The sequence below is a fragment of the Zea mays genome, chromosome 6 (genome assembly GCF_902167145.1).
Source record: "Zea mays cultivar B73 chromosome 6, Zm-B73-REFERENCE-NAM-5.0, whole genome shotgun sequence".
Taxonomy (NCBI): domain Eukaryota; kingdom Viridiplantae; phylum Streptophyta; class Magnoliopsida; order Poales; family Poaceae; genus Zea; species Zea mays.
The window spans coordinates 121178139-121193517 of record NC_050101.1 but is presented as its reverse complement, the minus strand read 5'-3'; positions in this window follow the sequence as shown (position 1 = coordinate 121193517).

Genomic DNA, 15379 nt, shown 5'->3' with positions numbered 1-15379 from the left:
ATTGCTCAATTAGAAAATAAAATTGTTATGCTCAAGAACATGATAGAAAAGCTAAATATTGAAAATCTAGCTTTACAAGAAAAACATGATATGCTTGTGTGCTCTCATAATAAATTTATAGATTCACATATCATGCTAGAAATGGCTCATGAGGTTGTGTTAACTAATTTGAAATCATACCAACCTTACATATGCACATGTACTCAAATAGAAACTATATTATCATGTGCAAACAAATGTTGTTCTCAAGAAAGCCAATCTTACATTGATCAAGAATTTTCAGGAACAAGTAATGTTTTCTATGCAAAAGAAAACAATGAGCTCAAGGAAGAAAATGAGAGGCTAAAAAGGAGCTTGACTCAATTGAAGAGAAAGTGTTATGACCAGCTGCCACTATAGGCGCCGGATAACAGCAGAGGCAACAGATAGACATGCAAATTAGTTGGATACGGATCTACACATGCAGTTTAGTTGGATAAGGATTAGAAGATTAAGGAGATAAAATTTGTTAGAGAGAAAAGAGGGATTTGATCTCATTAGATAAGTACTAGAAGGGAGTATAAATAATTGTAAGCACCACCCTATATGGAATTAAGCAGAAACAACTATAGTTTCCAGCTTCCCTCTGGGAGTTGGGAGAGACCCTAGTCGCCACTGTTCATCGCGCTACTGTTCATCAGTGTGTTCTTCCGTTCAACAGCCCATCTCCCTCTTTCCCTATGCCCAGCATCCATGGCGCCCAAACACAGCCGTGGGCATTTCCTCCCTCGCCTAGCCCCCTCGCACTCATACAATCTAAGGCCAATCCGTGGTAGGGATCGTATTCCTATCAATCTGGTATCGGCTATGTCCAGTGATCCGTCCGCGCCGCTGCCCTCCTCGCCATGAACGCCGTCGCTTTCTCAGGCGTCGGTGTCGTTTCCATTAGCTGTGGTGTCGTCCACGGTGCCGTCCACCGGTTATGTGCCGCCAGGCACCTCATCTGTTCCCCTGACCCTGGATTCCCTCGCTGAAGTAGTCTGGGAAATCTCACGGAACATGGCTGTCATGCAGGGAAACATGATCGTGATGCAGGGGAACATCTCCTCCATCCATACCTACATCACCGGCGCCCAGAACTCACCGCAGCCACCGCTGCCTGCCTCCACCCCCATGGCACTGCCGCCCAGCCCATCTGTGCCACCGCCCACCACATCTCTCCCAACATCCACCGCTGCCGCATCCTCCATGGCTGGGGCTACGCCTGGCGTACCGCTGCACTTGATGCAGTGGCCCGAATCACCGTCGCAAGTCCCATCATATATGCTGCAGCCGTCGATCTACTCTACTCCGGCGACCATCACGTCGTCAGTGGTGCAGTCTGAAGCCCCCCACGCGCCGGCCTCTGGGGGGTCTTCTACGGAGGCGTCGAGGGAGTCCTCTTCTATGAACCCATGACCCAGACAGCCTCCTCCGGGGTCGTCGAGCCCGCTGCTGGCCTGGGCTATAGCCAGGCGGCACAGGCTCCCCCTCGCTACTACAAGATCGACTTCCCCACCTATGATGGAAGCGTCGACCCCCCTAAATTGGTTGAACCAATGTGAGCAGTTCTTCCGGGGCTAGCGCACCCTGGTTACTGACCGCACTTGGCTCGCTTCGTATCACCTAAAGAGCGCTGAGCAGACTTGGTATTACGCCCTGGAGCAAGACGAGGGCATGCCAACGTGGGGACGCTTCAAGGAGGTCTGTACCCTTCGGTTCGGGCTGCCTGTTCGTGGCACCCGCCTGCCCGAACTTGCCTGCCTACCCTTCACCTCGATGGTACAGGACTACGCCGACCGCTTCAACGCTATGCTCGGCCACACGCGCAAGCTCGACACGCAGCACACGGTCGAACTCCTCGTCGACGGCCTCCCCGACCACATCCGGGCTGATGTGGCCATCCGAGACCCCTAGGACCTTCAATCAGCGATGTACTTGGCACGTGCTTTCGAGCAGCGTGCAGCGGTGCAGACCACTCCGCCTCCAGTGCGCAGGTTCCGGCAGTCTCGCTCGGGACTGCCAGCACCGCCGCGTCTGCTGACTACTCCACCAACCGCTGCAGCGCAACCAGCAGGTACAGCCGCCCCAGCGCGACCGTTCCGTCAGCTTACACCGGCCGAGCAGCAGGAACAACACCGTCAAGGGCTCTGTTTCAATTGTGATGAGCCCTACGTGCGTGGGCACGTGTGTCCCCGCCTCTTCTACTTGGAGAACGACAACTACATCGACGATGAGCCCCAAGAGGAGGGAGCTGACCTACAGGTCGCGCCCGAGCAAGAGCCACCCCCGCGCGCCGCAGCCATCATTCCGACGGTCTCACTGCACGCATTAGCAGGGGTGCGCACATCGAACACCATGTTGTTGCCCGTATCCATCAATGGCCACCGTCTTATGGCCCTCGTCGACTCCGGCTCCACCACCAACTTCATGTCGGTTAGTTTGATGAGCCGCCTGCAGCTGCCATCCACGCCACACCCCACCATCAAAGTGCATGTGGCCAACGGTGACAACATACCGTGCCAAGGTATGGCGCGGAGCGTCGACCTGCGGGTGGGCACCAAACAGTTTTCCATCGACTGTATCGGCCTCACCCTCGGCACCTTCGACGTCATTTTGGGCTTCGAGTTCCTGCGGCTACTGGGGCCGATCCTCTGGGACCACGATCGCCTGTCCATGTCCTTCACCAAGGGGGCTGCCGCATCATTTGGTTCGGCCTAGGGGCGCCCGACGCGGTTCCCCCACACCCGGCTGCGTGTGTAGTGTCCAGCACGCCCACACAGCCGCTCCTCGACGATCTTCTTCGGCAGTTTGAGCTGGTCTTCGCCGAGCCGCAACGGCTGCCACCCGCCCGCCCCTACGACCACCGCATTCATCTTCTTCCGGGGGCGGCACCGGTGGCGGTTCGGCCCTACCGTTACCCCCAGCTCCAGAAGGATGAGTTAGAGCGTAAGTGCAGCGCCATGCTCGCCCAAGGGATCATTCTCCCCAGCACATCGCCATTCTCTGCCCCGGTCTTGCTGGTCCGCAAGCCTCACAACTCGTGGCAGTTCTGTATCGACTACAGGGCCCTGAATGCCAAGACATCGAAGGACAAGTTCCCTATTCCAGTGGTCGATGAGTTGCTCGATGAGCTGCATGGCGCCCACTTCTTCACCAAGCTCGACTTGCGCTCGGGCTACCACCAGGTGCGCATGCACCCCGCTGATGTCGAGAAGACGGCGTTTCGGACACACGAGAGACACACTGAGTTCTTGGTCATGCTGTTTGGCCTCTCCAATGCTCCGGCGACCTTTCAGGCCCTCATGAACGACGTCCTCCGCCCCTATTTGCGCAAGTCTATGCTTGTGTTCTTTGATGACATCCTCATCTACAGCAAGACATGGGCGGAACACCTCCAGCACATCAGCATCGTCCTCCACGCCCTGCGCGACCACCAGCTACATCTCAAATGCTCCAAGTGCTCCTTCGGGGCGCGCTCAGTGGCATACCTCGGGCACGTCATCTCCGCCGCGGGGGTGGCCATGGATGCGGCCAAGGCGGAGGCTGTCTCCTCGTGGCCAGCACCGCACTCCGCTCGTGGCCTGCGGGGCCTCTTGGGCCTCGCTGGCTACTACAGAAAGTTCATCCGTGACTTTGATGTCCTCGCGGCACCTCTCACGTGCCTTCTGCGGTGCGATGCCTTCGCCTGGGACGACGACACCTAGGCCGCCTTCCAGCAGCTGAAAACAGCCTTGACCACGGGTCCGGTCCTTCAGATGCCTGACTTCGAGAAGACCTTCGTCGTGGACTGCGACGCCTCCGGTACGGGCTTCGGTGCTGTCCTTCACCAAGGTGCGGGACCCGTGGTGTTCTTCAGTCATCCCTTTGCGGTGCGGCACCTCAAGCTTGCCGCTTACGAGCGGGAGCTGATCGACTTGGTTCAGGCGGTGCTGAAAGGGAAATATGCCCTTGGGCCATTTCTAGTATAGTTTTGGTGATTAAGTGCCCAACACGTATTGAGTGAGTAATATTGTGCCAAATGATTGATGAAGTGCAAATCAACAAAAAGGTATGATTCTAGACTTAGTACATTGGTTTTTGTGTACTAATATATTTGTCTAAGTGCTGGAATCAGAGAAAAGAGAAGAAGAAAAGATCTTGGCTGGAACAGCCAAGACTCAGCGTAGTCTGACACACCGGACTGTCCGGTGGTGCACCGGACAGTGTCCGGTGCGCCAGGCCAGCCTCCGGTGAACAGGCCACTCTCGGGAACTGAAGGCGGTGTACGACTATAATTCACTGGACTGTCCGGTGGTGCACCGGACTATCCGGTGAGCCGTTTGCGGTGAAGTCGTCGCTCTTGAGAATCGTTCAACGGCGTACGGCTAAAATTCACCGGACGGTCCGGTGAGGCACCGAACTGTCTGGTGAGCCAACGGTTGACTGTGTCAACGGTCGGCCGCGCAATCCGCGCGCGACACGTGGGCGTGCCAACGGTCGGCGGGGGGCACCGGACAGTGTCCGGTGCGCCAACGGCTCCATTTCTGCAACGATCGACTGTTCCATTTTTGGAAGGCAATCAGCACTGGACCATGAACAGTGCTTGTCCGCTGGTGCACCGGATTGTCCGGTGCGCCACCCGACAGAAGGCAAGAATTGCCTTCCCAGATTGCTTCTAATGGCTCCTAGCTGCCTTGGGGCTATAAAAAGGACCTCTAGGCGCATGGAGGAGTACACCAAGCATGCTTTGATCATCTCTAAGCACCAAGACTCCATTCTCGCGCATTCGATTCTTTGTGATAAGTGATTTGAGCTCTAGTTGAGTAGTGAACTCCCCGCATCGTGTTGTGAGCACAAATTGTGACTTGTGTGCGTGTTTGTGTTTGTGCTTTGAGTCTTGTGTGTGTTGCTCTTCCCTCCCTTACTTCCATGCTTCTTTGTGATCATCATTTGTAAGGGCGAGAGACTCCAAGTTGTGGAGATTCCTCGCGAACAGGAATAGTGAAAGAAAGGAAAACACCGTGGTATTCAAGTTGATCATTGGATCACTTGAAAGGGGTTGAGTGCAACCCTCGTCCATTGGGACGCCACAACATGGAGTAGGCAAGTGTTACTTGGCCGAACCACGGGATAAATCATCGTGTCTCTTGTGCCTGTTTTCATCGTGACTATTGTGTTTCACAAGAGCTCGGTCCTTAGCCACTTGTTTCTATTGAGCTAACACTTAACCAAGTTTTTGTGGCTATAAGTGGTTGATTTTTACAGGATCACCTATTCACCCCCTCTAGGTGCTCTCAATTGGTATCGGAGCCGTTCACGCAAGGGACTAATCGCCCGAAGAGATGGATCTTAAGGGAAAGGGGATGATGGTCAACGGCAAGACAAAGGAGTCCATCGTCAACGAGCCAAGAGATGATAAGCCCTTGGACTCTGGCTCGAGTCATAAGAAAAAGGACGGGAAGAAGAAGAGGTGCATCAAGAAGATCGTCTACTACGACAGTGACGAGTCTTCTTCTTCCCAAAAAGACGACGACTACGACGAGAAAAAGAAAACGGTCAACTCAAACTTTTCTTTTGATTATTCTCGTATTCCATTTAACTCAAATGCTCATTTACTTTCAATTCCACTTGGGAAACCTCCTCACTTTGATGGAGAGGACTACGCCTTTTGGAGTCACAAAATGCGTAGTCACCTATTTTCTCTCCATCCAAGTATTTGGGAGATCGTTGAAAACGGAATGCTTTTTGATAGTACTGACAACCCCGTTTTCATTAATGAGCAAATCCACAAAAATGCACAAGCTACCACTGTTTGCTAGCATCCTTGTGCAGAGACGAGTACCATAAGGTGAGCGGTTTGGATAACGCCAAGCAAATTTGGGACACCCTCAAGATTTCTCATGAGGGGAACGATGCCACCATGATCACTAAGATGGAGTTGGTGGAAGGCGAACTAGGAAGGTTCGCAATGATTAGGGGGGAGGAGCCAACCCAAACGTACAACAGGCTCAAGACCCTGGTCAACAAAATCAGGAGCTACGGAAGCACGAGAAGGACAGACCACGACGTCGTTCGACTTATGCTCAGGTCCTTCACTGTCCTTGATCCTCATCTTGTGAACTCTATTCGTGAAAATCCTAGGTACACAAAGATGACGCCCGAGGAAATACTCGAAGTTTGTAAGCGGGCGAATGATGATCAAGGAAGCGAGATACGTGGATGAGGCATTGAATGGTCCCATGCCCATCTACGAGCCTCAAACCGTTGCTCTCAAAGCAACAAGTAGCAGGGAGACGCTACCGAGCAAGGTGGCGCAAGTTGAGGCGGCCGGGCTAAACGAGGATGAAATGGCCCTCATTATCAAGCGCTTCAAGATGGCGCTAAAAGGACGAAAGGAACACCCTAACAAGAACAAAGCAAAGGGAAAGCGCTCCTGCTTCAAATGTGGTAAGACAAGTCATTTTATTGCTCAATGTCCCGATAATACAAATGACCAGGAACAAGAAAGGAATGGGAAGAGGGAGAAAAAGAAGGCCTACAAGAAGGCGAAAGGTGAGGCGCACCTTGGCAAAGAGTGAGACTTGGATTGTTCTTCGTCCGACTTCGACAACGAAGGACTTGCCGCCTCGGCCTTCAACAAGTCGTCGCTCTTCCCCAACGAGCGCCATACTTGCCTAATGGCAAGGGAAAAGAAGGTAAACACTCGAGAAACTCCTAAGTACTCTACTTCTAGTAATGAGGACTCTAGTGATGATGAAGTAGATTACACTAGCTTGTTCAAAGGATTAGATAGAACTAAAGTAGAAAAGATTAATGAATTGATTGATGCCTTAAATGAAAAAGATAGACTGCTAGAAAGGCAAGAGGACATTTTGTATGAGGAACATGACAAATTTGTTAGTGTTCAAAAGTCTCTTGCCTTTGAGATTAAAAGGAATGAATTACTATCTTCTGAGTTATCAATTTGCAATGAATCTATTTCTAGCTTGAAGACTTTGAAAGATGATTTAAATGCTAAGCTAGAAATAGTTAATAAATCTAGTCCTTGTGTAGAGCATGTTGTGATTTGTAATAGGTGTAAGGACTTCAATATTGATGCATGTGTTGAGCACCTTACTTCTATTACAAAACTTAATGATGAAGTAGCAAGTCTTAATGCCCAACTTAAGACTTGCAAAAATGACTGATAAATTAAAATTTGCTAGGGATGCCTACACCGTTGGTAGACATCCCTCAATTAAGGATGGGCTTGGCTTTCGAAGGGAAGCCAAGAACTTAACAAGCCAAAGGGTTCCCATTCCCAACAAAGAGAAAGGGAAGGCCCCTATGGCTAGTAGTAGTCAAAAGAACCATGCTTTCATGTACCATGATAGAAAATATTCTAGAGATGTTCATTATAATAGGAGTTATAATGCTTTTGACTCACATGCCATGATTGCTTTGAGTTCCAATTTTAATGGTAGGCCTAGGAGAAATATTGTGTCTCATGCTCCTAGGAAAGTTTGTAATAAACCTACCACTGTTTTCATACTTGCAACACTACATTTGTTCTTTCTTGCAAAATAAAAAGGTGGTTGCTAAAAAGATGAGGGCCAAATGCAAGGGAGACAAGACTTGCATTTGGGTCCCAAAGGCTATTGTTACTAACCTTGTAGGACCCAACAAGAGTTGGGTACCTAAAACCCAAGCCTAATTTGCCTTGCAGGTTTATGCATCTGGGGGCTCAAGCTGGATTATCGACAGCGGATGCACAAACCACATGACGGGGGAGAAGAAGATGTTCACCTCCTACGTCAAAAACAAAGATTCCCAAGATTCGATCATCTTTGGAGACGGGAATCAAGGCAAGGTTAAAGGACTAGGAAAGATAGCTATTTCATCCGAGCATTCCATATCTAATGTGTTCCTAGTTGAATCGCTCGGGTATAACTTGTTATCCGTTAGTCAACTATGTAATATGGGTTACAATTGCTTATTTACCAATGTAGATGTGTCTGTCTTTAGAAGGAGTGATGGTTCATTAGCTTTTAAGGGTGTACTAGACGACAAACTCTACTTAGTGGATTTTTCGAAAGAGGAGGACGGTCTAGATGCATGCTTAATTGCTAAGACTAGCATGGGCTGGCTATGGCAACGCCGTCTAGCACATGTTGGGATGAAGAACCTTCACAAACTTCTAAAGGGAGAACATGTGTTTGGTCTAACAAATGTGTTTTTCAAAAAAGATAGACCTTGTGCAGCTTGTCAAGTAGGTAAACAGGTGGGAAGCGCTCATCACAACAAGAATGTGATGACTACATCAAGACCTCTGGAGCTACTGCATATGGACCTCTTTGGACCCGTCGCCTACCTTACTGTTGGGGACTTGTTCTCAAATGCTATGAATTAAGAACAAGACAACATAAAATGTTAAATATTAATGCCCTTCGTCCGCTGAAGCATTATTTCCCCAAGGATTTAATGAACTTCGGATGAAGACCATGAGTGAAATATCACGAAGGCCACACCTTCGTGATTAAACTTACAAAATAATATGAAATAATATATAAAACATGAGACATTAAAGATAAATGTATCAGAAATAAGTAACATCATTCAAATATCTTATTATATGAACATAAAAATGTCAGAACATAGAGTTTGAGTACATTTATACCTTCTCCGCGACAGATAATAATTCATGGGCAATGCGTTTTTACAATGATATCATCAACATAAGTTAACACACTTCTGCCTATCTGTGACTGAAGAACCTTCGCTGTCATTCTGCTGAAGCTTCCTCCAGCATTCTTGAGCCCTTCAGGCATCCGAAGGTAACAATATGTTCCACTAGGGGTTATGAAGCTGGTCTTCGACTCATCCTCCTTCTTCATCCAGATTTGATGATAGCCTGAATAACAGTCCAGCAGACTCATAAGCTCTGATGAAGCTGCTGCATCAACTAAGGAATCTATCCTTGGCAATGGAAACTCGTCCTTCGGACATGCCTTGTTGAGGTCAGTAAAATCGATACACATCCTCCATTTACCATTGGCCTTTTTTACCATAACAGTGTTAGCCAGCCATTCTGGGTATTTTACCTCTCTGATAACTCCAGCACTGAGAAGTCTTTTCACTTCATTTCGAGCACCTTTGGCCTTGTCATCAGACATCTTCCGAAGCCTCTGCTTTCTGGGTCTGAAGGATGGATCAACATTAAGCGAATGTTCAATAACATCCCTGTTAACTCCGCAAAGATCATTAGCCGACCATGCGAAGACATCTTTGTTGTTAAACAAGAATATTATCAAGGTTTTCTCTTGTTCCTCAGACAATTGAGATCCCAGCAACACCTTCTGCTCTGCGATATCTTCGCATAAAAGCATGGGTTTCAGCTGATCGGCCGAAGCAGCCTTCTCCCTTCTATGCTTGTACTGCTCACAAGCTTTGGCTTCATCTATGTTATGGATTGCCTTTGAATCAGTCCAATTCCCTTCAGCCTTTCTGGCGGCTTCCTGACTCCCATAAATAGCAATAGGTCCCTGATCCAAAGGTATCTTCATGCAAAGATATGCTGGATGAAGAATTGCTTCGAAAGCATTGAGTGTTCCGCGACCAATGATAGCATTGTAAGGATACTCCATGTCAACAATGTCAAACACAATTTGCTCAGTCCTTGTGTTGTTGACGAATCCGAAGGTTACTGGCATGGTAATTTTACCAAGTGCTACAATCTGCCGCCCTCCGAAGCCACAAAGAGGGTGCGTAGCATCATGAATCTTGTCTTCGGGCTCTTGCATTTGTCTGAAGGCCTTAGCAAATATGATATCTGCTGCACTGCCTGTATCAACCAAAACATTATGGACCAGAAATCCTTTGATCACACAAGAAATAACCATGGCATCATTGTGTGGGTAATCCTTGAGTTGAAGATCCTCTTGAGAAAAGGTAATTGGGATGTGAGACCATCTTGATTTGATGAAGAGTCCTTGTACCCCTACATGTTGTACTCTTCTCTGTGCCTCCTTCTTCTGTTTCTTGTTAGCCGGCTCTGAGCATGAACCGCCTGTTATTGGGAGAATCAGCTTCGGAGCCGAAGCAGTTCCAGCTTGGTTCTTGAACGAAGCCATTGTCTCAGGAAAGTGGAAGTGAGTTCACCGGAGGTGGGCGCCAATGTTGGGGACTTGTTCTCAAATGCTATGAATTAAGAACAAGACAACATAAAATGTTAAATATTAATGCCCTTCGTCCGCTGAAGCATTATTTCCCCAAGGATTTAATGAACTTCGGACGAAGACCATGAGTGAAATATCACGAAGGCCACACCTTCGTGATTAAACTTACAAAATAATATGAAATAATATATAAAACATGAGACATTAAAGATAAATGTATCAGAAATAAGTAACATCATTCAAATATCTTATTATATGAACATAAAAATGTCAGAACATAGAGTTTGAGTACATTTATACCTTCTCCGTGACAGATAATAATTCCCGGGCAATGCGTTTGCAATTACAGGGAAGCGTGAACAGTAAAGGAATACTGTTCACTATTTATAGACACAGGACACAGCCTGTAAGGAATTACAATCATGCCCCTCATAAAAGTTTACAACAATGACTCAGACCCTTATGGGCTAAAAGGTCATTCTATCTTTAAGTCGGTTCGATCCTTCATCTTCGGGCATGCTATAACACCGAAGCTTCATGAGTGGTAGCTTCGGTCATCATGTTTAAGCAGCTTTAGCCGAAGCTGTTTCTTCCTGCAGGACCTTCGGCGACGAAGCATGGTCCCAACAGTAGCCCCTTCGCGGTGCTAGATCGTTTTTCGTAACGAGCTTGATCCGTGAAAAAAGTCTCTTAGGTTTCGGGAAGCCGAAGGTCCAAAAAACACCTTCCCTGAGCTCGTTGCCGAGAAACGATACAGTTGTCGAGCGTGGAGCGGTCCTACCATGCAGGTTCACCCTCTTGGTTGTTGCGGCCCACCGTGCAGTGGGTGCGAGTGACTGTTTGCCCGGTGAAAAAATCCTGACGATTCACCTTCTTACCTGCAGCACTATATAAACAGACAGGTAGGTGTGAAGTTACCACGACATTCATTGCTATTGCACTGTTTTGCTGCCAAAAATTTAACCATAGCCGAAGCTTGATTTTTGCATTCAAAATGAAGCTCCAGTTTGATTTGTGCTTCGTCACGAGGATAGCTTCGGAAAAAAGGTTATTGACTTCCAAAGAATTTTTTCAAGAAAATTTAAAATCAAATGGCCAGAATACGCTCCACTGCTAGGGTTGAGCGTGATGGAGACGAGACCGAAGCCATTGAAACTGTTCCGATTTCTGAAGCGATGAGGCGTTCCGGGCTGGTTCCATCAGAAGACACACCTGCTGCCGAAGCAACACAAGTTGATGTTGAAGAAGTTGGTTCCGAAGATGAGTACAACTGCGGGATGCCAAGCAAACCTAGTCATTTGGACTTTGGAAAGTCCACCACCTCTGAAGCTGATCTTCCAAAAATGGTGAAGCTGGGCTACTTTAGTGAAACAAAAAAGGAGCTGGTTCGTTTTGGCGGGGAGGAGATTACTTCGAAGCCGGAAAAGAATGAAGTGGTTGTGTTCAAAAGCTTCTTTAAAGCAGGATTAAGATTTCCTTTGAACGGGATGATTGCTGATGTGTTGAAGAAGTTTGGGGTTTACCTTCATCAGCTAACCCCTAACGCTATTGTTAGATTAAGTGTTTATATTTGGGCCCTTCGTAGCCAGGGAGTGGAACCGTTCGGTGAAGGTTTCTGTCGAGTTCATGAACTACACTATCAGACTAAAGCCAGAGGAGATGGTCTTCATGAGAATTTTGGATGTTACAACTTTGCTTATCGCAAAACTTCGAAGTTTCCAGTGATAAGCTACCGAAGCAAATGGCCAGCCGGATGGAAATCTGAGTGGTTTTATGTTAAAGTTGATAAAGATGAAGATAAATTGGTCCAGAGTCCACTAGAGCTAACCTTCGGAGAAACGAGGCCCCGATGCAACATGATAAGTGGAAGCCCGAGCCAAATTGCTTTGGCTGAATTTCGCGTGATTTCAGATCATATTGGCACTAGAGACTTGGTGCAGGAATTTCTGGCTTTTAAAGTGTTTCCAACAATGAGGGATTGGGAGATGCCGAAGCTGGAGGGAGAAAAGAAAAAGGGAGAATTTGTTCGATTGCCGTATTACTACAAGTTTAAAAAACACTTTAAAAAGCCTTGCCAAGAGTGGCTGGACTCAATCGAGATTATGTGCAACGATATCCTCGGAAATTACTCTAAGAAAGAAGATCAGTTGATGACTGCAGCCTTCAGCACTCGTCCGAAAGCGAAGATTGAACCGTGTGCTAGATGCTTTGAATTTTGATTACCCTGACTACGAGCAACTGGGCGGAGATGCCGAAGGCCCGAAGAGAAAGAGGATTGCCAGCGCCCTGGACAAAGAAAGCACCAAATTGGCCAAAAAGGAAAAAGAAATTTCTGAAAAACTGAGCCCTGGACCGAGGGTAGCTGTTTCAAGGAAAAGAAAAGGTACATCTCCAAAACCTGCATCTCCAAAACCAAAGACGTCGGCCCAGGAGGAGGAAACTCCTGTGACACCTTCTACTGCCGAAGTGGAAGAGATTCTGAAGGTAATGACTGAACCTTTGCCTGTCAAGCTAAGCCCGCTGGCGCCAGAACTGACGAAGTTTTTTCAGAAGGGCAAAGAAGCTTCGGCAGCAGAAAGTCCCGCAAAGCCGAAAAAACAAAGAATGATCCAAGTGGCTGATGTCATTCATCAGACACCGCCACCGACCTCGGCGTCGAAAATTGTCACTGCCGATCCCACAGCCATCGAAGCTGAAACCGCCGGAGCCGAAACCGGAGGAGCCGAAGCCACCGGAGCCGAAACCACCGGAGCCGAAGCCACCGGAGCCGAAGCCGGGACCAACGAAGATCCTAACTTGGAAACTACACTTGAAGATATTGACAATATGCTTCTGAGAATGGCTGAAGAAGAAACTGCTGTGGTTACAGTGAACACGACAACAGAAAAAGGAAAAGAGCAGATTGAAGATATTTTGGAAAAAGAAGATTTTAATTTTCAAGATATACTTGGACAAGAGTTGTCAGACGCTGAAAAAGAAGAGCTGAAGAAATATGCTATATCCTGTGGATACAAACCACGGTCTCTGCTATTTGGTGGAGTCAATGAAGGGAAGCTGAGATGCCTTCGGAACTGAACTGAGGCCAAGGTTGTTAGGACCTTCTCCAAAAGCGTTGGCCTGCCGAAGATTGAAGCAGACCTCTGCCGATACCAGCGACAGCATATCGCCGGTAGCCTGCTCTATGCTAATTTCAAGGTAAAAAAGTCTCAATTTTTTATTATTATATATTTTTTATTTTGAATTAAGTTGTTTTTTGACGAAGGTTGTTTTGGCAGAGTATACTTCTAAGTAAAGTGCTGAGAATGCAACAAGATCTTGAGGATGAAAAGAACGAAGCTACTATCAAAGATCTAGAAAGCAAAGTCAAAAATTACGAAGCTGCTCTGAAGGAAAAAGACTCCGTTGTACAAGATCTTAAAATCAAAGTTAAAGATCACGAAGCTGTCTTGGAAAAGAAGGACTTCATCATTTATTCTATGGAAGGTTCATTGGCTGAAGCCCAAGCCGAAAATAACAGGTTAAACAATGAATTACTTAACAAGTTAGAAAAATCTGAGCAGGAAAAGAAGAACCTCGAAACAAGTGTCAAGACCGAAATCGAGAAGAATTCAAATTTGCAAAAATCATTGAAGGAGCTTCAGGAGAAATGCTTAAATTTTGGCAGCCGATGCGTGCAGCGGCTGAAGGATGTGTTTCACTCGATTGGAGCCAGCTCTGATACGTTTACACCTTCAGCTGAAAACCTGCCCAACACCCTAGAATACATTGAAGGCGAGGTTGATGCACTTGACGAAGTTATTGCTGGGCATGCTGACTTCTGCGCCCTGCTAGCTTCTCGAGGCACAACCATCGCTTTCCTGAAGGCTGGCTATACGCACGGAAAGATTGTAAATAGGCCAAACTTCAGCTTGTCACCAGCAGATTTGGTTGACATCCCAAGCCTAGCCCGAAGCATTGGAAACAGATTTATGACTCAGATTTGGGTAAATGGCGGGCGAAAAATGGCTGGTGACGAAGCTCGGAGCCACCTTAAGCCGGTGAGAAACTTATACTTGTTACTTTCACCTTCTCCTTGAAATTTGCACCTTTCTTATTCTGCTTTAATATATGCAGGATGATGAAGCTGAAGAATAACGGGCTGAAGCTTAACAGTTGATGTAAAAGACTTTCCTGCAAAAAATTCTGAAGAGATCTTTGTAATATAATTGTGGAAAAAACTAATGTAAATTTGTGCATACCTTGTAATATATCGTTTCTCCTTTATCCGTGTACAATCTGCTTTGTTGCGAACGAAACTTTACTTTTGAGCCGAAGGCGAAAAACACCTTCCCTTCTTTTCGTACACAACGAAGCATGAAAATTTCCTCTTTCTCCGAAGTTTTTCCTCATAGCCGAAGCATTTGCCTTTTCTGTATGATACGATAATGATGATCCTATATATGTCTAAATGAATGTTTATGAATGCAAATGTCATGATGTAATGCATTGTGCAAACCATAATCATAGCCCTCATTCCCTTGAGAATGACTCAAATCTTTTTGCCGTTTATTTTTCGGCTTCACCGTTTACTTTTCGGTGTATCAGCGCTGACTTTTCGCTGTAAGCCTCCCTTAGGAGCTTCTTCGCCTTTTACTTTCGGCGGAATCAGTGTTTATTTTTCGCTGTAAGCCTCCCTTAGGAGCTTCTTCGCCTTTTACTTTTGGCGGAATCAGCGTTTATTTTTCGTTGTAAGCTCTGCATTCCCTTGGGAACGACTTTTGAGCTTCTCCTTCTTTTCTTTTTTCCATTGCACTCGATGGTGCGTTGTCAGCTTTTACATTTACATTTTTGGGGGATATCACTCTTATAAAATTGAAATAAGGAAAAGAAAAATTACATGTTGTGGCCCCATTAAAAACCTTTCTCCCCCTTTGGAAAGGAAAAGGGTGCCATAAGGAAAAACTAAAACAACAATGAAAAATAGAAAAGATTACATCAAGTTACACATAATACCGCCGAAGCTCATCCGCATTCCACGATCTAGGAATGTCGTTGCCGTCTATATCCTTTAATCTGTAGGAACCGGGTCTTGACGAAGATACTACCAGAAAGGGGCCTTCCCATTTTAGTTGTAGTTTGCCCACTGTGTCTGGGTTGGCCACTCTTCGAAGCACCAAATGTCCTGGCTTAATGTTCTTCAATCGAACCTTTCTATCACGCCATTTTATTGTTTCGGCTTGGTATTT